This window comes from Lissotriton helveticus, chromosome 1_1 (genome assembly GCF_964261635.1).
Source record: "Lissotriton helveticus chromosome 1_1, aLisHel1.1, whole genome shotgun sequence".
Lineage (NCBI taxonomy): Eukaryota > Metazoa > Chordata > Amphibia > Caudata > Salamandridae > Lissotriton > Lissotriton helveticus.
The window spans coordinates 1,675,110,210-1,675,134,403 of NC_136057.1; the positions used below are offsets into that span (position 1 = coordinate 1,675,110,210).

The following is a 24,194-nucleotide window of genomic DNA, read 5'->3' on the forward strand; positions in this document are numbered from 1 at the left end:
CTCGTGGTGGTGTGCGGCCGAGCATTTGCCAGTCTGCCTTTACATTCGGTAGGCGGTGTAGGCCAGGCTGCTGATGCAGCTGCTGCCTGAACTACGACTTCGACTCGTCGGGCCAGGCGGGCTAACCACATCAACCCAGATCTGCATTAATGACTCGGGGCAGGGACCGGTGCGTGCACTCTACTCTTCACTACTCAACTGTACGCCACTACACTCTACACCACTGCACTGTATGCTGCACCACTCCACTCTATGCTACTTCACTCAACGCCGCTCTGCTCCACTCTACGCCATTGCAGTCTATGCTACTGCAATCTACTCTGCACTGCTCTACTCTATGCCACTGCACTGTACGCTACTCTACATCACTGCACTGTATGTCAATGCACTCTACACCACTTTACTTAAAACAAATGCACATTACACCACTGCACTCTGTGCCAATCTACTCTGAACCACTGTACTTTATGCCACTTCACTCTAGCCACTCTACTCAACTGTACTCCACTCTACTCTATGATGTTCTACTCCATTAAATTCTGCTCTCATGACATTGTACTCAAATCTATGCCATTCTTTGACACTACTCCACTCTACAATGCTATATGCAACTCCCTCTATTCCACTCCATGCCCCTTTACTTCACTCTGTTCTATGACACATTACTCCAATCTATGCCACTCCACTCTATCACAATCCACTATGATATATGCCAGTCCACTCTACAAAAGTCTACTCCACTCTACACAACAGTCCCATCCGGCATGATTCGCAGGTGGGGGGGTCACGCCGGGAAATGGTTGCATGGAGGGGTTGGTTTAATTTTAATTACTAAAAAATATATAACTTACCTTAGCCGGCCTGATCCGGTTCTGCGTCGCACCTCCTTTTCTCTCTGCTCCTCGTAGAAAGCAGACAGCCTCCCTCCCCTAAGCCAATCACCACGCTGCAATGGCAGCGTGGTGATTGGTGGGGGTGGACCCAGCCAGGTGCCTATGGGGAGGCCATTTTCTCTATGTAGGCTGCATGCAGCCTACATGGAGAAAATGGCAGTGCGCATGACTGGTTTGGTCGGCCCCATAGGGCTGACCAACCAGTCAGGGCCTGCAACATTTAGCTAGTTACTCCTCCCCTGCCCTGTTGCAAGACCGATCAACCGTCCACCCCCAACCAAACCCTTCTTCTGCTTTCTCGCAGTGCGTGAAGCGGTAACATAAAATGATATTCATACCATTTTATGTTACTGCTTATCGCACTGCGAGAAAGCAGTGGGGCGACGCTCCTCTGCCCACATTGAGGAGTCGCCCTTGCTACACAATAATCTCTATGCCACTCCACTCTGCTCTACACCACTCCGCAACACTACGCTACTCCACTCCATGACACTCCACTCAGCTCTGACACTGTGATCCACTCTACCCCACTCAACTGTACGGCCTTCCATTCTGCGACAGTGTATGCTACCTATTCCATGACACTTCACTTCACTCTTCTTCACCCCACTCAACCTGCCTTTCCACACATCATTAAGGAGCTTCATTTTAAAAGCTCATCCCATTGGTGTGTAGAAATCTATGGGTGACATAATCAGTAGGTCACGTGGGGAATTGCTAACAATTCAGTCAAGTTGAAGGTACCTTTACCTATGTGCTAAATATTTGTATGCAGAGTTTCCCTTTTCCTTTTACTGTCTGCAGTCTTTCGTGAGGAGTTATAGTGTACAATACAATTAACAAGGAGGGGGCCTTGGAGAAAGGACGCAATTTCAAAAGCTCATCCCAATAACAGGGCAATTTGTTGGGAGATTAAGCCACAGGTTATGTGAGGAATTGTCATCAGTCTTTAGTAAGGACTCATTGTGTGCCTGGGAAAGGAATTCCTTTATAAAGGCTCATCTCAATAATGTGTAGAGATTGATTGGGCTTTGATTAATTGCCAAATATTTATATGCAAAGTATCCTTTTTCTTTTAAGGGTCTGTGGTCATTAGTGAGGACTTATAGGGTGCAACACAATTGACATGGAGAGGGCATCGGGAAGGAAATGCATTGTAAAAGCGCATCCCAATAACTGGTGGTGATGTATTTCTGACATGATACACAGGCAATGAAAATTTCGAAGAAATCCATCAACATTAGGGTGGCGTCACTGAATTCCGCAGCATGGATATGCCAAGTTCTGGTTTTCTTTTCTGTCATGTGTCAGCAGTTCCGGGGGGAGGACTGATGGTGTGTAAAACGATTAACAGGGAGTGGGTCTTGGGAAGTTAATTAATTTTAAAAACTCATCCCACGAACGTGTACAAATTTATGGGACTGTATGTAATTGCCTAATATTTATCTGCAAAGTTCCTCTTTCCTTTTAATTGTCAGCAGGCTTTATGAAGGACTGCAGGTGTGTAACACAATTAACATGGGGCAGGCTTTAGGAAAGAAATATGTTGGACAACAGCATCCCAGCAACAGGTGGTGTGCTATTTCTGGCATAATCCACGGGCAATAGGAATTGCTGAGGAGTAAATAAACATTAAGGTGGCTTTACTGGATTGCCAATAAGTGATATGCAGAGTTCTGCTTTTCGTTTCGGTTGTGTCAGCAGTCCTTTGGGAGGACCGAGTGTGCAACACAATTAACATGCTGTGGGCCTTTGGAAGGCAATACATTTTAAAGGCTCATCCCACTAACAGTATAGACTTATGGGGCAGTAATTAATGGCCAAATATTTATCAGCAAGTTTCTTTCCTTTTTTAAGAGTCAGCTGTTAGTGAGGACTGGTGGTATGCAACACGATTAGCATGGAGTGGGCCTTGGGAACCACTGACATTTTAAAAGCAAACCCCAATCAAGGGTTGAGATTTATTTGTGGTATAATCCACGGACGATTGGTATTGCTTTAAATCCTTCTACAGTATGGTGGCTTTATTTAATGGCCGATTCATAGGCACAGTTTTCTTTTCTTTTAGAGTTTAGCAGTTTTACTGAGAACCGATCGTGTGCAACGCAATTAACATTAAGGGGGCCGTAGGTTCTCCAACGGCTTGTCAGGATAGCGTTCTCTGACATTTCTTTACTTGTTCCTAACTTTATGGTTCCTTGCACCATTAAGAAAACACAGTGATGTCTACCATCCCTGGGTGGGGGTTATTTGGTGTCCGTTGTGGCTGTCGGTGAACACCAAGAGAGGTATAATCAGAAAAATTTGAGGCAATGGTCTCACCTTTTAGGGCATCAAAGCCCGGGAGAGGGGGGAGACGCGGTCTTCTGAACGTCTTCCCTTCAAAGATGATGCCCACACTAGCGGTAACATAGATGGCGTTTGGGGTCCGTCTCAAAAATTTGCGGTTAGGTGGTGGCAAGAGCGCCCTATTAATTGGGGCAGCCCGGTACGCGTACTTTGGGGTGGGCATTCCTTCATTTGCAGAGCAAAGAGGTAAGTCCGGTAGTATGGAATGAGTACATGCGTGCGGAGGCCGCCTGTGATTCAGGTACCCCGGTGGGCCGGAGTGCTATGCGGGACCCTGGTTTTCAGTAATTCAACTGTTTGCTGTAGAACGTTGGGGCCTGCAGGCACAATGTGCGCAGCTGAGCTGGTCTGTAGGAGGCTGAGTGAAAAAATCTAAGTTCTAGTGTACAGCCAAGTCTAAGTTGGACTGTATGGTTGTTGCCTACTTTCATTACTGCCTTTACAATGGGGTGTGTAATATTGGCTGGTTCTGCTTGGTTGTCTTGAACAAGCTCTACAATCAAACGCGGTTCCCCATCCGGTCCATTTAGTAATTAACTCTGGCAGGAGTGACATGTCATTAGGCAGGCAACAGTCGAGGGGTTTCCTGGTTTGCAGCCCCTTTGAGGAATACACGATTCGTACTGACAATGTCAATATGGGGGTTGGAAATAATACTGGAAGTAGTTTGGACAGGAGGTGCTTCAGTTAAGGCGATATTCGTATCTGTAAAGCCGACCAATTGCATTAAAGGAATCTTAGCAGGTTCTGCCCACGAACAAGCATGGATATGCACAACTTGCTCCATTTTGGTAAAATGGGAGCAGTTCTGTGGGAACGGGGTGCATCTGTCAGTAAAAGCATGGGAGCTCTTTAACCACACTATACTTGTGGGTATTGGGTAGCACTGTCAGTGCCGGGGGGGGGGCGAGTGCGCTGGGTAGCTTCTCACCCTGTGGCGGAGCACTGACAGTTAACAACAAAGGGAGATGCACAATAATGGAAGTTCAGCGACTGGATGGACACCAGGAGGGGGTAGGATCCACGTGTACAGAGGGTAGGCAGAAAAGGGGGACTGACCTGTCGGTAGTATGTATGTATGTATGTATAGGCATTTATATAGCGCACTACTTACCCGTAGGGTCCCAAGGCGCTTCGACCGCTGCGAAACCCTTCCTGGCTTCCCTGAGAGATGGTCCCTTAATGGGTATCTCCAGGGTGAGACCAGGCATCCCCGGCGGTCTGGTGGGGCCGTTAGTGAAGATGAGGCAAGCTAATGCCCAGAGTTGCCGAGTGTGAACGCTGATCAGAGTGGGCACCGAGGCGAGAGAATTATCGAGTCCGCTGACCCTGGTCCAGAAACCTGCCGCGCCGGGAATCGAACCCTGGTCCCGGGCCGTCCTCTGCTCTCGGGTCTGCCGCCTCTAACCAGTGAGCCACACTACTTCATCAGTACTGGACTCTACTACCCTAACCCGCAATGTATGGACTGAGTAGAACCTTGGGGAGGCTGCCTGTGTTCAGGTACCCCGGTGGGCCGATGCGCTATGCGGTGCCCTGGATTTCAAGTAAGGCAACTGCTTGCTGTAGCGCGTTGGGGCCTCCCGGCACAATGTGCGCAGCTGAGTCGGGAGCTTGAACGCTATGCGGTGACCTGGATTTCAAGTAATGCAACTGTTTGCTGTAGCGCATTGGGGCCTGCCGGCGCAATGTGCGCAGCTGAGTGGGGTGCTTGGCAGGCTGAGTCAGCCAAGTTCAACTGTACTGCCAAGCTCAAGTGCAGGTGTAATGTCGTACCTAATTTTCTTACTGCCTTTGATATGTTGTTGCCGCTAAAGTGTACGGCCAAACTGAAGTTCAAGTGTAATGTCATGCCTAATGTACTTAATGCCTTTGACAGGTTGATGCGGCTAAAACGTGATGCTGAGAGTAATTTTTATGTATCCAAACAGGTTGTTTTTCTCCTATTGGATTGTGATAAATTACCTGGTTTGATGTGAATAAAAAGGCTCTGCCTTGGACAACATGCTCTGATTCTGAGAGTTCTTGGGCATAGCGGGGTGGACAAATGTCGGAAATGGGGAGGAGTGAATGTCACGTTTTGCGCATACTATGGGAGAGGCATTCAGACATTTTAAGGATCAATGGCCAGAGGACACGTCATACATTTGTTAGAAATGTCTGAGCTAAAAATCCCATTAACCTTATTGTATGCAGCAGAATATGTAAAAGTTAGCACATTCTCTCTTTTTTCAAAATAACTTTTTCAAATAAACCTTAAGAATATATTAGGAAGTTGAACATATATTTTATTTCCTACTTAGGAAGTGTGGCTCCGTGTCCCTCAAATCTCTCAGTTGTAAGGGTTGAACAAAGAACAATTGACAAGTGCAGCATGCAAAGAAGGGCTCCAGGACCATTTATGTGTCCTATTCAAATGCCCTGCCTTGCAAATTGCTTGTTTTAAACGAATGCGTCTGATATTTAGTAGGAATAAGTGTAGTAATCTATGGATTACGGAGAATTATAGGTAAGTAAACATATAAATAAATAAAATGAATTTTGTTGTGTGCACTGCATCGCATTTGGGGATGCAGTGCATGTAACGAAATTCGTTTTATTTATGTATATGTTTACTCACCTGTAATCCTCCATAATTCATAGAGTACTACCCCCCACCCTGCCCCTCCCCCTCCGCACGTCACTGTCCGGCAGCTACTCCCACCACCGACCGCTACTGGTCTCTGGTCAGTGTGTCGGCCAGGAAGTTTCAATCTCCTCTAGCTATCTTAGCAAGATGTGGTGTATATATAGCCATAGGTCTCCTCAGGGGTCCTACCTTGCTGTGTTACTGTGTCCTGTACAAAGGGGGGTCAACCCAGAGGGTCAGAGGGACCTGGGTAGTTACGTGTTATAGAAAGAGTGGTCCCTGACCTGGTCAGAATTATTCAAAACAAATTACATGAAAAACAGTAAATGACAAAATTATTTAGTTCAACACTATTGTTTTATTCACATAGTGTTGGTGGATTTTATCCTGGCATTGTAGCTTTTTAACACACATTTGTCATTTTTTAATATATCATTATTCAGTGCCCACGTTAAAAGGGGGGGGATATAAAGTGCAAGGTGCAGGGATTAGTGCAAATAGAGTGAAAGTGACAGGTCAGTTGTAAATTTCTTCCTACAATTGACAGTGGCTTCTCAAGGGAACCATACAAAGATACATCAAAATTTCTAAACGAATTTAGTATTCAAAACATCATGTTGTAACTGGTGTTGATTGTCACACTCTAGTCATGTGTTTGAGGTCTGGCAGTCGACGTTTCGACCCTATTCATAGGGGTGATGTCCCTTACATGGCGGGTCTTCTTCAGAACACGGGAAAAGGGGTGGGCATCTCCTACAGGAAACATGATTAAAATTACTTAAAAGGCCAGTGAATGGGAAAAGGATCACAGAGGTATGTGATTTTACAAAAAGGTCCTCATCATAGACAAGGCCGACATCAAATTGAGTCGAAATGTACTAGGCATGGTTCGGCTTAGGCTGCCATCTTGCCCTACATGCATTGCATGTTGTTATTATTACCGGGGGATGGAACGCAAAATATACATCAATTGTAACCACATCTTGCATAATTTGACAAAAGGAGTTACCTTGTAAAGGAAATGGAGCCGTCTCCAAAGGAAGGGTCTTCCCTGTGGAGTGATATATGGGAATTCATAGTGAAATCTATTGGTAACAATTCTTATAGACACAGTATCCTTCCTGAAATAACGCATATTTACCTTATTGATGATCCAATGGGATCTCAAACTGAGTGATGCACCTATGAAAAAGAGGAGCATGCTGGTGAAATTGCTGCCCCACTTCTATGGAATACTACGCAATCATTTGAAACGGAACGGCAAAGGGGTTTACCTGTTTCATAACTTAGGGGCATGTGCCGGGGTCTGCGTTACTTCAAAGATTTGCGCCTGGGAAAAGAAATAGGCAAACGGAATTAGGTCCCGTAATGTCCACCATTGTTCTTAAGCTACTATCATTTCGGAAGGGCTTGAGATCTAAGTTACCTGAAAAAACGGGTCATGTTGCTGCGTCCCCAGCCGTCTCTGACTCTCAGTGAGTTCGACTGGCGTCCCGTATGGCAGCAAATAAAGCGAGCGGACTTCCGCATCACGTGGCCATAGTCGACACAGTAGACAGACTTGGCCCATAGCTATGGTTACTCAGGTAATGCTCCGGTCGAGGAGGAAGCGGTTTGGGTGTTCGTTAAGGGGTTAAGGATGGAAATTGGATGTGGCTACTTCTGATATAGATCGTCTGTCAGGATCACAATCGTGTATGAATTGAAATTTTCTATTCATTTATAGCATTCATCGCATATTTACACCAGGACCACGTAATAACCTCACAGGGTATTAAAGCGGTCTCGAAATGATCAGCCCAATCGATTTCAAAAATATAGATCACGTAACTGCCTCACAGGGTGTTAGGGTGGTCTAATAAATTATCATTTCGTACATTCATTTCAGAAAAACATTACATCATCCTTCCCCAAAATAGTTATTTAAAGACTATTTAGAAGACTTCCCACGTAAATGCTGCACAGGGTATTAAAGGTGGTCAAATTGTTCAGGATCATCATTGTGCCCCATGGATTAAAAAATTATGTATGTTGTATCCCATGGATTTCCAAAATTATATATGTTTATATAATACGTTATCATAGGCTTTACTAATTATGGAAACATAGGTGATGTTATATTGTACATGCATGATTTTGAGGCTAGATTAATTGCACGAAATATTTAATGAGGCAGTAGTCTGAGGAATAAAGTGCACAACCCTCACCTAGTCGTCATTATATTGGGGCGAGGGTTTGTGAAAGGCACCTACATTGTTGCCATTTGATAAAACTACTGTCCAGTTTGTTGAGTCCCTCATTGATGGAATTAAAGCGTGTTATCCATTTCATTTCCCGTAGGTTCAGCAAAGAGCTGATGTTGCCTCCTCTGGGGCCAAGTTTCACTTTTTCCAGGACAATCCACTTCAGGCAATCCGGTATGTGTCCCTGTGTTTTGCAATGGTCAACCAGGGGCGCCCCTGTGGTTTCACACCTGATTCGACTGTTATGTTGTAGGATCCTGGACTTCACTTTTTGTTGTGTTTGCCCCACATATAACAACTCACAGGGGCAAACAATGCAGTAAATTACATCCATGGTGTTGCAATTTGTATAATCCTTTAGTGTCACCGTGTGGTGTTTGTAGACAAACTCTTTGGTTTGAATTGTATTGTCTCAAGCTTTACAGTTCCCACACCTCTGATGTCCCACAATGGGTGGCAGATTCCACATTGATGTGATTGAAGGGGGTGCTGGCGTATCTAGGTATGAGCTAACAACGTGTTCACGTATATTTTTAGCTTTCCTGAATGAATGCATAGGTAGGTCATTGCCAACATCGTCACAAATCAAGTTCCAATATTTATTCACGATTTTCTTAATCTCATTGCTTTTTGTGGAGTAGGTAGTGACGCATATCAACCGATCAACTCCAGGTTCCTCTCTTCTACTTCCTTGCAAGAGGGAATCACGGGGACTGAACCATGCTCTTTTTCTCGCTCGTTTAATCATCCTTTTTGGATACCCTCCATCAATCAGACGGTTCATCGACTCTTCGGATTCTGCCATGTAATTCTCTTTCATGGAACAGTTCCTTCTGATGCGTAAAAATTGCCCAAAGGGCAAATTGTCCCTTAGAGCTCTAGGGTGGTGGCTGGAGTATTGTAATAGAGAGTTCCTCTCTGTAGGTTTTCGAAACAGTGTAGTGCATAACTTCTCCTCTTCCACGTAAATCTGTGTCGGCCTAAGGATGACTTTGGCATGAAATTTATACATAGATTTTATACAGGAGATGCCAGTCCTGCTGTGCTTCCAAGAACCCTCATGCATAATGTATGAGATTTCGTACTAGGGAAAACCTGCGTTCTCAATGCAGTGTAATATCTAGGTAAAAGTTCAGTCCCTGTAAACTGTGACATGTGTAATGTAGGGTGAGAATATAGGTGAAGGGTAACAAGTTTACTGAGGCCTATATTATAGTACCTATATGGAATATAACAATTTAAGACTCCCACTGGGCCCATAACAAAGGCAGAATTTGAGGGGTCATCAGACCTCCTTTTGTTCGAGTCTCCTGGCTGGCAGCAGTCGGGAGCCTCACACCTAGAAGCAAATGCAGCAGAAGGGAAACAAAAGTTAGCACTTCACACATACTTAAAAGAGGCAGCTTTTCACTTTGTTCAGTCTATGTTTACTAGATATGCATGCACTGTAAGAATGTCAGATGTGTTGGTTTCTCCCAGTATTTACATTATACTAAATGTAATGTATATAGCACTTACTACCCCTGAGGAGGCGTTGAAATAATTTAAGTACCACCATTTGTTCTTGTATATCCCTACTCATCCCAATGCAGGGTGTCAGAGAGCTTTACATCAACATGTGCATATTAAATGTACAATAAATTATGTACATTTGTAAATTAATGTACAGAATGTGTTACATAAAACTGGGGGACTGCAAGGTGCAGAAGTCACATATAATCTTCCATACCTCACAGTGCTATTAACCTCACAATGCGCCCAAACATACACATGATAGACCTGCTAAACATATATGTGAGGGCTTTAGATTTGATGTCATTTCTTGTGATGTCACTTCCTGTAAAGTTGTGGCTTGTGATGCCACGTTCTATGATGTCAATTCCTGTGAAGCCATGTGTGATATCATGCCCCATGATGTTGTGCGCAGTGATGTCACGCACCATGATGTCACTTGCATACTGCCTAACTAGGTTAGTCCTCCCACTTCTTTTTTTAGGACTTGTGCCCTGAATATAACCGATTACATGAACCTATAATAAACAGCTACGTATCTCTTTCCGTTTTTGATTTTTTTAAAATTAAATTTCCCTTCAGCTCATAGTGCCAAGCAGCAGCCTCAGTGAGCTGGCTGTTAAGATACTCTGTTAAAATATTAACACATACGAGAAAAGATCATGCCGTCAATATCAATAAAAACAGATGTAAATAAAGTTACCCAATAGGGCAGTGTCATTACGCGTCGTTTAGGTGACTTGTGACATCAGATGAAGTAACATCATACACACCTTGACATATCCCGCTATTTATTTTTATTTTTAACTGGCCTTCTTGAAGGTGCAGGAGGGTGTAATGTGTTAATAAGCAGCGAATGACGACATGCACAAGCAATAAACCACTAAATATATGCTAGTATTCAGATTGGTTAATTCACAAGGGTTTTCAAAGAAGTCTACAGGGAGTGAAGGAGCAAGTGCTCCCCTTATCTTCAACTCAATGAAGCCTCTGAGAAACATTCTGGTTAAAGACCACAGATCAGCCCAATTATTCTATAGCTCTTTGCAAAATACTCTGATTGGTCCCCAAGCTTCATGACAACAAGCCTCGCCTATAGGAGGAAGGGCACTTGAATGGAGCTGCTGTTTTAAACATGTATATGTAGAGCGTGCAGCACTCCCCTTTCTGAGACTGCTTGTAAAGTCACACTACATTTTCTGTAAGTTTTTGATTTTTGAATTAGTGACCACAACAACCACTGTGCACTCAGAGCCTTCCAGTGCTCAGCACCAGCACTTAATCATCAACACCGGCGCTTTTCATGTGCTCCAGTTAAGGGCACATTCATTTATGGTATTCACGGGGAGATGAAGTGATTTGCCCAGAATAATAGGATGTTGAGCCCACGCCGAGACTCGAATTTCGTTCCCCAGCTCCGAAGTCGGCAGCTCTGGCCATTACCCCACAATCTCTCCTCACTTTCATGGTTAGCCGTTGGTTCTCTTTTAGGGGGCACTAACAGGAGAAATGAGCTGGTGCAAGCTGCCTCCTGACGAGAGTCCCACAACATATTTGTTTTTTTTACAGCCTCCCCTTAATGGTGTGAAACCCCAGGGTATGGATGAGGTCAGGAGGGTCACCCAGAGTACACCCTCTCGTTTGGAGTGGGGCTGCAGCATTCATTTTAAGCAGTCAAGACTAGCCCTTTAAAGTGTGCAGCTCCTTCTTTGAGGAAAGAATACAGAGTTCCTCGTGCTCTGCCAAAGAGACTTTTTCCATTCTTAAAGAGCTTCTCCATGTCCCAGCCCCCCCGCAGATACCCTTGGACCGCAAAGCAGCCGAGGAGAAATGCGTCAACCTGGCTAACTTCTTCGACAATAAAATTAAGAAAATCCTTTCCTCCCTACCTGCCACCAATCAGGCCACCCCTGGAATAGCCAAGGATTGTGCCCTCACGTCAGGAAACCCCACGGACAAACCCGAATCCCCTCGTTTAGCCTCATTCGGACCAGTCACAGAAGAAGAAGTGGCAACTACTTTAGCAGCCACGAAAAGTGGGGCCCCCAGCGACTCAGTTCCCGTACGGTTCACTAAAAACATCGCTCGGACCATTACAGCTAGACTCACGGCCCTCATTAACACCTCGTTTGTCCAAGGAGAAGTCCCACAAAGCTGGAAGGAGGCCGTTGTTAAAGGTCTTCTGAAGAAGCCGTCGCTAGACCCCGCAGACTTATCCAACTATCGACCCATCTCGCTCCTCCCCTGGATAGGTAAGGTCGCGGAGAAGCTCGCAAATAAAAGGCTGTCCCACTTCTTAGAGACAAACCATCTCCTAAAAAACTCCCAAACAGGTTTCAGACCAGGTCAGGGCACAGACACCGCCCTTCTGGCGGCCGTAGAAAAAGCGAGGGAAATCATGGACACAGGAGGATCAGTGGCAGTGGTCCTCCTGGACCTTAGCGCGGCATTCGACACTGTCAGCCACCAGGTCCTAGCCCAGCGCCTAGAGAACACTGGCGTACAAGACAGTGCGCTGAGATGGCTCACATCCTTTCTCTCCCGACGCTCCTTCCAAGTTTGGGAAGGAGAAAGCCGCTCTCCCTCAATCCCCCTCCGGTGTGGAGTGCCCCAGGGCTCCTCACTGAGCCCCACGCTTTTCAACGTGTATATGGCCCCACTGGAGGAGCTGGTCGCCCCATTCGGAGTCACGATCGTCAGCTACGCCGACGACACTCAGCTGGTGGTGACCCTCTCTCACCCCAAGCTAAAACCCTCCAACCTGCGAGACTGCCTCTCCACCGTCCATCAATGGATGGGCGACTCTGACCTAAAGCTTAACGGGTCAAAAACAGAGATCCTGCTCCTCGGTCACAAAACTTCGAGTCTCCCCCCTAACATCTGGCCCGCCTGTATGGGTGACCCCCCCTCCCCTAAGACAGAGGTTAAGAGTCTGGGAGTGTGGCTAGAGACAGATCTCACTTTCAGGACACAGGCTAGGAAAACAGCCGGCATCTGCTATGGGCTCCTTAGATCATGCAGAAAGGTGCTCCCCCTTCTACCATTCCAGTCCCGCCTCCTGCTAATTCAAGGCTTAGTGCTAGCAAGGCTGGATTATAGCAACGCTATTTACCTCGGGGCGCCAGAAGCCACCTTGCAAATACTACAAAAAACCCAAAATGCCGCAGCCCGCCTGCTCACAAACACCCCAGCAAGAACATCGGCCAAACCTGCCCTGAGAAAACTTCACTGGCTCCCCGTGAGGGAAAGAGTCGCCTTCAAGGCCCTCTGCCTGGCACATAAGGCCCTGCACAATGTGGGTCCCCCCATTCTGAGCACTTGGATCACTCCATACAGACCGCCGAGAGCGCTCCGCTCTGAACAGGGAAACCTTATCGTTGTCCCTAGGGTGAAGAAAACCCGCATTGGCGGCCGCAGATTTTCGGTAAACACGGCCAGTAAATGGAACGCTCTCCCCTCGAACCTCAGAGCTGAACCAAACCTCCTACGATTTAGGAAGTCCCTCAAAACCCTCCTTTTTCCCTGATTTTTCTTCGAAGCTTCCCTGTGCCCCCCCTCTAGGAGTCTGAGGTTTCAGCGCTGGGATACTCGAGGGTGACTACGCGCTCTATAAAAACCTAAAATAAATAAAAAATAATAAAAAAGCTGTCAGCAGAACAAAATAATTTTCAGGAGCACTACAGAGAAGGGCTTTGGGTTGGGTTCTTCAACAGAAAGAGGGCTTTCCCTCCCCACAGCTGTGATTTTTGTTGTTCATCCAAGCAGCAGTAAGGCTGCCTAGAGAAGGCTCACTAACATACTTAAAGTATCAATTTTGGAAGCACACACATGACACTCTAATGCTGGTAAAACGTCTTAAATAAGCACATAATTTAAGATTTTTATATTTCGCTGGCAGGGCACAGACCCCTTTCCACTATTAACTTTAGACTTCGGAGTGCAGTTGTGCGTTTGAGAGCAGTGTGGGATGGCAATGGCTACACTAATCTACATGCATTTTAAGTCTGCCTGTACAGCAAACCTGTCCCCAATCACTTGTGGCAAAACAATTGAGTTGTTTATGGTGGCAAGTCAATGATCATGGCTCTGATCACTGGCTTTCAACAGTAATTTATACAGTGTATTTATTGTGGAAAGCATATGTTAAAACCACATTTGAGGCTGGATTGCTATTACTCAATATTAAAGCTCACAAATAGATATTTTTTACATGGAATTTCACAGATTAAGCTTTTAGGCAAGGGTTTTGGTGTTGATTACCCCTTGCAATAGAGTAGGTGAGAGCAGCGAGGCCGATGAGGTGAGGCGAGGGTGCAGCACCCTCTGCAACAGTCTAACACCCCAATATCGCTGCAGCATCAACTTAGTTCATTGGGCGTGTCCTCAGCGAGGCAGATCCTTCCCCTTCTCAACATCACCAAAGGCACACCAGACTACATCAGGACTACATCGACCTAGGGAAGCCCTAGGAGGCCTCTACAGCTTCAGCCACCGATAAAAACCACACAACCATGAAGCATAGACCATCAGGTGAAAGATGAAAGGCAAAACCAAGCTCAGACAGAGACTGCATACATAGAGGCTGCCTTCACTGCCTATATGGAGACCGCTGGGCCTCACAACACCCCTTCACTCGCGTGATGGTGTGTGGAAACGTGGGTGCGAGGTAAGCGCTAGAACATCAGAGTGGGCAGGGCAGTGGCACACCCGTGCGGAAACCACTGACTCTGATGAAGACATTAAGCAGTAAGACATTAAAGAACAAGTGCCCAAGCGTATCTCAAACAAGCGAACTGGTCATATAATAAACATGGCAGTCCAGACATCTACTAGCCCACAAAGGGAGCCAGCCAATCGGATATATACAGCTCAAGGACACCAATGGATGTCTTCAACAGCCCAGCAGTGTATGTAAATTAACACTCCCAGGCATAAATTACAACGGTAACACAATAGAGTGAACAAACAAACTACTAGGGTTTCAAAAAATATACATTTTTAATTCAATTAAAAAGACAGTTAATAACAGTCGGTGCAATGATTAAAGTTAATAAAAAATCCTAGACTAATACATATGGATTCACAAAACAATTAGTTTTAAAATAAAAGTTTAAAAATCAAAAGAGGTTAGATGGTATCCGATACCATCTAACCTCTTTTGATTTTTAAACTTTTATTTTAAAACTAATTGTTTTGTGAATCCATATGTATTAGTCTAGGATTTTTTATTAACTTTAATCATTGCACCGACTGTTATTAACTGTCTTTTTAATTGAATTAAAAATGTATATTTTTTGAAACCCTAGTAGTTTGTTTGTTCACTCTATTGTGTTACCGTTGTAATTTATGCCTGGGAGTGTTAATTTACATACATTGTTTACCCTGTCCCAGGATACGTATCTGTACCAGGGGGTCCTTGTTGTTAACATATTTCAACAGCCCAGCAGCCTGCCATAGGGCGCTGAGTCTTCCAAAGGAGAACAAAAGGCCTGAGTAAGTTATCCAGTCCATTCTTACTTGGGTGGAAACTGCCCCACAGACTTTTCCACCAGTGACGTACCACTGCAATGGCAAAATGAAAGGGTCTAAAGACAAACACCCTATTAGCTGGCAAAGCACCAGCTGCGTTGAGATAACAACCAAATAAGTAACAATCAACATAGTAGTAATGTAGCAACTCAGTCACCAAAAACAAGCATGCCACCACTCTCTTCGTCCACTCAACGAAAGAAAAAAAAGCAAAGTGCAGCAGAATCAATGGATTTTTTTCAAGAAGTGCATACCCATGCCCTCTTCTAGTCCGTGTTGCAGATGCATCTCATCCTGTCCCCCGCTGGGGGGGGGGGGGGGGGGAAGGGGGGCACGGTCTCTGAACTATAGTCAGATAGCACACTAATCGAATTACAACCTAAAACAAAGGCTGTGGCTCGACCCCCCCAAGAAAACAAAAATGGGGAGCCAGTACCATCAGTACTAACAGGCCTCCTGAATCCATTGCAACCACATGCGCAGTCTGACCCCCCCTGTTTCATTCTTAACATTATCGCATATACATAAAAACAACTCAAGGGCACACAAGGCCATTGGGCATTAGTTGACCAACTTAGAGAGCATTTTGCAACAAGGGGAGAGAGTGTCAAAGTTTATTGGAATTCCTGACTTAAACAACTTCTTGCATTATGGCACACAGATGAGTGCGGACATAATGTGCTATACCTGCAGAAGAAGTGAAGGTATCACCCCACAGCGAAAAGAAAGAATACCAACATCACAGAATTACAGCCAGCTGGGAGCCTTCCTAGTTATAGCAAACCAGATCAGCCTACGTCCCAGCCAGACTTCGAGCATGGAAATCTACTGGGGTCAACTCCACTCTGGTTGCGACAATGAATTCCTTGACCTGGCAGTCGGACAAATTAGAACTACAACTGGATCTGATCCATGCCTTAGCCACATCAGTCACCAAGATGGAGAGCAAACTTGGCGCTCTGTCTGGAACAAAGGGAGCAAAGCACTTGTACCGATGCAAGGAGAAAATCTGCATGCGTATGCCACCCAATAGTCGAAAAGCTATGCACTCTACCAGAGGTCGTAACCTCATTATCATGGATTGGAAGCTCACCCTTGAATCTCCAGTAAAAGTAAGCACCCAACCATTACATTTAAAATTGTCTCATTCTGCAAAAATGCCCCTGGACATAGCGTGCAATTTATCGACAGCACAGGGAGAACCCGTCTACGGAGAGACAACCATTGGTCCTGTTACAAGGAGCTACCTGTGGAATCATCTGTCAAGACCCTTCCCACCCCTTGTCAGGGTACATCCAGAGCAAATCCTAAAGACAAAGAACTGGTAACAGATGAAAACATTCGATTATGCTGCATAGAGTCTGATCAGATTAACCAAGGTGAAGCAAAATATGAGAATAATCAGCAGACCAGAATACTTCCTGAAAGATGAAAAAAGAGAATAAAAATAAAAACAAAGTATTATTACAAGACAATAGATTGGTGCCTAAATCCTTGAAAGCTGTCCTTCGAAATATCTTTAAGTCAGAAAAGAATCCTTGGTCAGATTATCTTCAAAGATCAATTGCCTCTTTCCAAATAGACCATACACAGTTAAAAGAGTTTCACCTTTCACATGCAGCTCTTAATATTATTTTTAAACAGCAGAGGAGTAACTTTTGAAAATATGTGGCTTTGGGAAACGTAAGAACTCCCGGCTGTTTCGAGCTTTGGAAAAATCATACGCTAAAATGTAGCCACAACGCCTCCACCTACAGCCATACCTCCATTGCCCGCTTAAGAAAAGCTGCTTTAAGCAAATAATTGCTGCAAGGCTGATGGGACTACAGATTAAAGATCTAAACCCCAAATGGACCTCTCTCTAAAATTGTCAACTGCTGACTCGGCATCTATAAGATCGACTCCTTTAGCCATCAACTTTGTTGCTGCCCCTTGCTTTTACATGCTCAACGCATCTTGCTAAAATCACTTTTTCAAGCGAATGGAATTCAAACCTGTAATGAGGCAAGGAACCTTGAATTTACTGTCACTTAGATGGCAAACTCGCCAAGTACATCAGCCTTATACAGAGGCGCGGTGCGTCCATTGGGGCGTAGCCCCCTGGCCCGCAGCTCTCTCGGCGTCTCTGAACTTAAGTAAACTGAATCAGTTTACCATGCGCGGTGCGTCCATTGGGGCGTGGGGGCGTAGCACCCCCGCCTGCAGCTCCCTCGGGGTCTCTGAACTTAAGTAAACTGAATCAGTTTACTTAAGTTCAAAGACGCCAAGGGAGAACTGACAATCATGTCAGTCAGGGTGGGAGGTCTGGCGTCATGTTGACTGACATGATTGTCACAGCAACACAAGTGCGCATGAGTGGGGATGGAGGGCGAATTTGTTACCCGTGCCCACTCATGCGCCTTGTGTTTGCACTTTTTTGCGCATTCCCATTAGGAGCCCTTCGGTCTCCTAGTGGGCGTGCTGCGGGCGAAGAGTAACCTGTGCCCCAAGCCAATCCTGGCGCTGCAGCAGCTTTAACCTGTTGGGCTAGGTTGAACGCCATGCTCCACCCCTTGCTATGACTGACCAGAGCACATCCATGAGACCCTTCATTTGTTCCTTGCATGCTCCTTTTGGCCTAATGTCCGTCTTTGTGTGTTTCCTTATACCTCCCTAGTTCAATTTGTTTAGTCTTTTATTACACTTTCTGACTGACTGGGGATCGCAGGAAAAATATTCTTAAATGATCTTAGGAAGTTAAAATGGAAAACAGTTAGTTCAGGGCCAACTGTCCAGCATTAAATTTAGTATTTGTCTTTGATGTGTTTAAAATTGCATTGGGTGTATTAGAATTGTCAAATGGAAATATCTTTTAAGAAAAAGAGTTAGATTTGTTTGGAGTATGTTTGCAAGAGAAACAGTTTTTGGCTTCAGTCTACCACTTCAGTATACTCCCTTCCCCAAACATGCCAGTGCAGCTGCATCATCCAGCATTTGTTGTTGATTGTAGGCAGGAGACAGATGTTTATATAGCGCCTAATAGTGTGGTTAGGCCTGCTTCTAGGTGGCACAAGTTTGGCAAATGGTTAACTGAAGCACAGGGCAGTGGCGCAGCCAGCATTATAACTTGAGTCTGTGGGTACCACAGTGGAACAATGTTGCACTGAGCATGTTAACACCTCTAGTTAGCTGCCTCAATAGTGATGCACCTGTCATGGCTTCCATCTTGTAATGGCAGTGTTTTACAGTGTTGTGTGTGGGACACATCTGTGTTTCGCCACCCATGGTGGGCTCAATCTGTGTCCAACGCCCTGTCTGCATGTATGGTCAGCGCCTCAAAGCACTGCACAAAAACATATTTTTGATGTGTGAATAGTTTTGAGAGCCTTGGAGTGAGAAAATGCTGAATTCCCTAAGCGCTAGGGTCAAAGAAAATTAATCACCCTGTCAATCATGGTATTGTACATGTTCGCTTGTGGGTATATCCAGTATGATTAAGAATAGTTGTGCTACTGCGGTACCAGGAAATTGTTGTTCATTTTAGTTCCATATTCACAGAGCATTCTCATTATGGGCCAAACTTCTATAAGGTTTCTTAACTTCCACAACTCTAAACAGTAGTATTAATTGAGCTGTTCTTCACACCATCTGGTTTGCTTGAAAATGCACCACTTGCCCACTCTGTTTTCAAAATTTAGGTGGTTCGGGCTCGCGCGCTACACGCACGAGCCGCTGTGAAGTATGACAATTCTTTTACGCCCCACCACTTTCAAATGTAACCAGCTGCCCCTGCTTATACAGCATACTTAAAAGAGGCGAACAAGGTCTGACAGACTGTACACGAAAATGATAACCTTGGAACTGCCTTGCCATCACCGAAATTTGGCAAGGCGACAGACGACATAAGAAGAATTTACACACAAAGCCATATTTAAGGCAGCTAACCAACACGCAGCACTTTTTGCAAACATTGTAACGCAGTTTGGCAGTGGCACTGCCATGAGACCAAAACGTGAGAAGGGTCTTGTTCTGCTACGAATCTACCATACCATACTGATCATTGCCCCATGCACATAAAGTCTGCCAGACATTTTTTTGATCATTACTCTACTCACTAGCACTTTATTAGCCACAAGCACTTTCCAATATTTAAGTCTAGCACCTTATTAACGACTAACTAAGCACTTTACAGCCCTGTATGTATGCAATTCGCCACAGCTATATTTTAGATAATTTTAGAAATTGTTGTTTTTATACTGGTTTAATATATGTGTCTACTCATGATCAAACGTATTTGCTTACCTGTGACCAGAACATTGTAAAGAATTTAATTAACCATTCAGTAAAATGTACTACTGCTACCGCTTGCAATAAACTATGGATATAGAAGATTTGCTTTCTGAGAATTCATGTTAAACCTACTTAGGAGAGATAATATTCTGCTACACCAATTGTAAATTTGTATACCGTGCTAATTTTATGAGTGTGTGTATGATGGTTGCCTCGTGTAAAACTTCACTCTCAAAACAGCACCCTGATTTGTTTATGGTGACAAGCTATAGGCTAGAGTGGTGCCTTAGGACACACTATACTCTATGCCAGATGTCTGATTATGAAAAGATATGAGAAAGTCAGTAGCCCAAACTACTTTATTGTGAAAAGCATTTGTTCAAGTCAGTAGGCATTTAAGAGTTAATTGCTATTTCATTTTGTTACAGGCGATAGACAGGTGTTTTGTTACATGTAATACCACAGATTTCTATAGTTGGCAATGGTGTTGGTGTTGGCAACCCACTCTGACCAAACCTGGGTGTTTTCACTGTGAAGATTCTTATTTGGCCCTGTTGAGAGGGGCTGTATATTGATTTGCAAAATGTACATTTGTAATGTTATAACTCTTTGCATGATAGTTGCCAGTTTATGCTTATGCACACTTCAGTAGGCCTGTGTTGCAAACAGTGTTAGTCAGTAGTAAATGCTAACAGCCTTATCAGTTCCAAGCGCCAGGATACCCGAAGGGTGGCAGTCGTGCTATATGAGTGCTTAACTTTTCCCTGTGAATTGAATTGAATTATGTCAGATTCCTTAGGTCTGATCTGTTCATAGTGCAAAGTTGTTACAAAGCAAGAAGGCCTGAAGTGCTTATTGTGAAAACCAAGTTCTGATGGTAACAGAATTTTAAGGGTGGATTGTTATTTCACTGTGCTAAAGCCTGTAGGCAGGTGTTTTGTTACACAGAATCTCGCAGGCAAGAGAGGTACACAAGGGCTTTGGTGTTGGTGACCCACCAGAGAAAACCATGTGAATAGAAGATATGCACTATGGTCATCTGTAATAGTCTCTATTATATTGTTTCGAGAACCGTAATTGTGTACATACTCATAATGTTATTAACTTCACTGAGGACGTCCGCCCATTTGGGATTAAGATCATCTCTTATGCGGACAACACGCAGCTGGTGGTCTCACTGGCGCAGGAGGCCAACATGCCTGCGTCAGGCGGACCTAGAGAATGCCTAGAAGAGGTCAAGAGTTGGATGTCCTCATCATCCCTCAAACTGAATGGGGACAAAACGGAGCTGATGCTCCTAGGCCCCCCTGATCTCTGCCTCTCTAATTCTCTGTGGCCCCCCTGTCTAGGCCCCCCTCCAACCCCTAAAAACAACATCAAGAGCCTCGGGGTTTGGTTGGACAGATCCCTCTCATTTAACAATCAGGCCACAAAACTCTCAGCCACCTGTTTTGACCTCATGAGGATGCTAAAGAAAATCTTCCCTCTCCTTCCCATGGAAGCCAAACAGGTGGCTATTAGGGTCTAATACAGTCACGCCTAGACTTCAACAACGTGCTCTACCTCGGCGCCCCAGAGTACACCCTGCGCAGACTCCAGACAGTGCAGAACTGCGCAGCCCGCTTACTGCTCGAGCTCCCTCGCAGACAATCAGTGAGGGCCGGGTTGGTCAGCCTTTACTGGCTGCCAGTGCGCCAGAGAATTCTGTTCAAGGCCATGTGCATTGCCCATCAGGCCTTCTGGGACACAGGCCCCAGGATTACCCGTGACCTAGTCACCCATTACCTTCCCAGCAGAAACCTCCGCTCCAGCCAGACTTTTCTGGCTTTGGCACCAAGAATAAAAAGGACCAGATCTGGTGGCAGGACGTTCGCCTACAACGCATCCAGGACCTGGAACAACCTTCCCCTTCATCTCAGAGCCAGTTCTAATCTCCCCACTTCTCGCAAACAGCTAAAAACCTTCCTTTTTAACCTGCACCACTGAATCTGTTAGCCTCCCCTTGTAGGTTCCTGGTTATTGTTTAGCGCTTGGACGCCTCCGGGCAGCAATTCGCGCTTTATAAATCTACATCCATTTCCATTTCCATTTCCAACTTATACTTGAAGGTTGGCTTGTGGGAAAGCTTATGATCAACACAGTAGGATTGAGTTGGTTATGGTGACAAGTCAATGATAAAGGTCACAGGCCTTTGATGTTTATTACGAGAACAATCAGGTAGTAGGGCTGACAAATTGTTTCTGAAAATCATACATTACAGTCAATAGGCTATATTATTGTCTGTATTAAACCCCACTGATGGGTATTTTGTTACACAGATCACTGTGGTAGGCAAGGGTTTTGGTGTTGTTAACCTCTTTGACAAACTGTGGATATACAAGATTTGCACGTAGGAATCCCTGTTAATGTCTTTTTGGATTGATAGCAGTTTGCTTCGTCAACTGTAATTTGGTATGCATTGTTAATTTTATGACTCTGTGCCTGATGGTTGGTTGTACTGTGGGAAAGCTTAAAATCAATACAATAGGCCTGAGTTGATTATGGTGACAAACCATATGCTATATGCCTGATTGGTAAACAAGTAAAATGGTATTTCAGAAGCTATATGTTTGATCAGTGTATTATTAAAAGATAAAAGAAAGGCAATATGTCTGATGAATTCACTATATGATTCATATGTTAAAACCAAGAGGCATTTAAGGGCTGCGTATTTTTGCACCACAGTACAGTCTGCTGTCAGGTATGTTGTTACATTAACTCTCACAGATTCCATTCATAGGGAAGCATTTTAGTGTTGGGGACCCCATCTGACAAACCCAAGGGGTCGGGGATTTGCACTGTAATAATTCTTGCTAGAAGCTCTTCATAAGGTCTGACAGGTTTAGTTGCCCTCAAGGATCTTGTAACAAAAAAATATTAAATAATACATAGATCAACACACACACACACACACATACATACATACATACATATATATATATATATATATATATATATATATATATATATATATATATATATATATGTATATATATAATATATTTTGTTTTAAGATCCAAAATCCTGAAGCGTGGCAAATCAAATCAAGGCAGCACAGCAAAACCAGGTACAGACCACTCAGGCGTTCTTTCAGGAGTGGAAAGTGCTTTATTTCTCCGTGTCAGGCAGGCATGACGCGTTTCGACCGGGAAACCCGGTCCTGATCACATATACATATATATATATATTCATATGTGTTCATATAGATTCATAGATGGCCTTTGGGTCAGATGTCTTCTGTCATTGCTTTGTCTTTCATTTACAGTCTACTTCCATCCATTGCAGCAAACTGCATGTGGTAATGGATCAAGTTCACACCACTCACTGGCTCTCTTGCCCTGTGCTAGGTGACATTTTCTCATCACATGTGCTCTCGCTCCTGAAAATGTGTTTGCTCCAGGGTCAGGTCTGGTTGGCCAATCCTTCAGTTTTCTTTTTTTTTGGGAGCTCCTTTTCCATTCCATTGCTTCTCCTCTTTTTATATGAATGTTCTTAAGAGGATACCACAGCACTCAAGGCAATGCAAATACGTCGTTTGCTTGCTGCTCACTTCATCTGCCACTTCCTGTAAACCTGGTGAACATTATGGAATGCTCTTGTCCATAGTGTATAATTGTTTTACCATTCCATGATCGACAAACATGTTGGTTCTAAATGTGTTCGGTCATGCTAGAACTTTAAAACAACAATAGACTATGCACAATGCCTCAAGACGGGCACCCGCTGCTATACTTAGTTTCATTTTTGCAAGCATATGCCCGCTATGCTTTGACGGCAGCATATTTTCTTTTCTCTACGTGCATTCTTTTAATTTATCTTGCATATGTTGTTGCATTTGTGTGTGTGTTTTACTGTGCTTGTGTCACAGGGTGAATGACAGAATAAGCAGTGGATGGGTGCACAGGTGCATGAGCACAAAGATAAGGGTGTGTATGATGCCTTTTTGAGTCACAAACCTGCCCGGGTCACTGAAACATGGCCGCTCCTGGGGGACCAGCTCCACTCAACCTTGCATGCCAGCAGTAAAAAACTACATGCTTAAATGTTTAAGAGGTGCCACGAAACTCACCAGCTTTGAGAGAGGATGCGTCAATATCGATCAGCATCAAATCTCCATTCAGGGTGCTTAGACGGGTCTCTATCAGGCTCTCCAACTACGCCCTCACCATCAGGGTGAAGCATTTTTTTTAACCCTGCAGTAGTACCACCATTCATTGCCTTTGATGTAACTCGTTATAATTTTTTCACAGTCTTATCATTTCAGAACTGAAGCATTTTCAATATTCTATACAACGAAGCCATAGTTGTTGCTTATTTACCTTATGCAACTAACGACCACTGACAAAGCCAATAGCCCTGGCTTGTTGTAGGTGTAATGCTACTTGTTGTATTATATATCTGGATGAAATGAGAGAAGCAGCAAGATACCAGTCGGGTGGCAAACTATGCTAAGCACAGATTTTTAGCGTATGTGTTTTTAAGCCACACCCTTATTTACATCGGCCATGCCCCTTTAAAAGACCCCTCAGTTTTTTCATCCCACTTAAAGCCCTGTGTATACCCATCATTTCTACTATTATAAACGTGTACCTGTAGTAGACCTTGTCTCCTAGTCTGAACCTTATGGAGGACCACCTCCACCTGGATCAATACTTGCCCCCATCCGACCACACTGCAAGATCCTAGGCATGTACCCCTCCCACAGTGCCTTCCTCTCCTCCATCACCACCC

General features: G+C 44.5%; 1 protein-coding gene across 4 annotated transcripts in view; it reads left to right on the forward strand.

The window, feature by feature from the left end:
* The window catches only part of B4GALNT1 (beta-1,4-N-acetyl-galactosaminyltransferase 1), a 702,884-nt gene that overhangs the window by 172,810 nt on the left and 505,880 nt on the right, over positions 1 to 24,194 (forward strand). The window contains exon 2 of one of the 4 annotated variants that reach the window (XM_078688948.1): positions 8,212 to 8,288. The exons of the other annotated variants lie outside the window; for them this stretch is intronic. The gene's annotated coding sequence lies outside the window, so the exon portion shown is untranslated. The remainder of the gene's footprint in view (positions 1 to 8,211; positions 8,289 to 24,194) is intronic. 4 annotated transcript variants of the gene reach the window in all.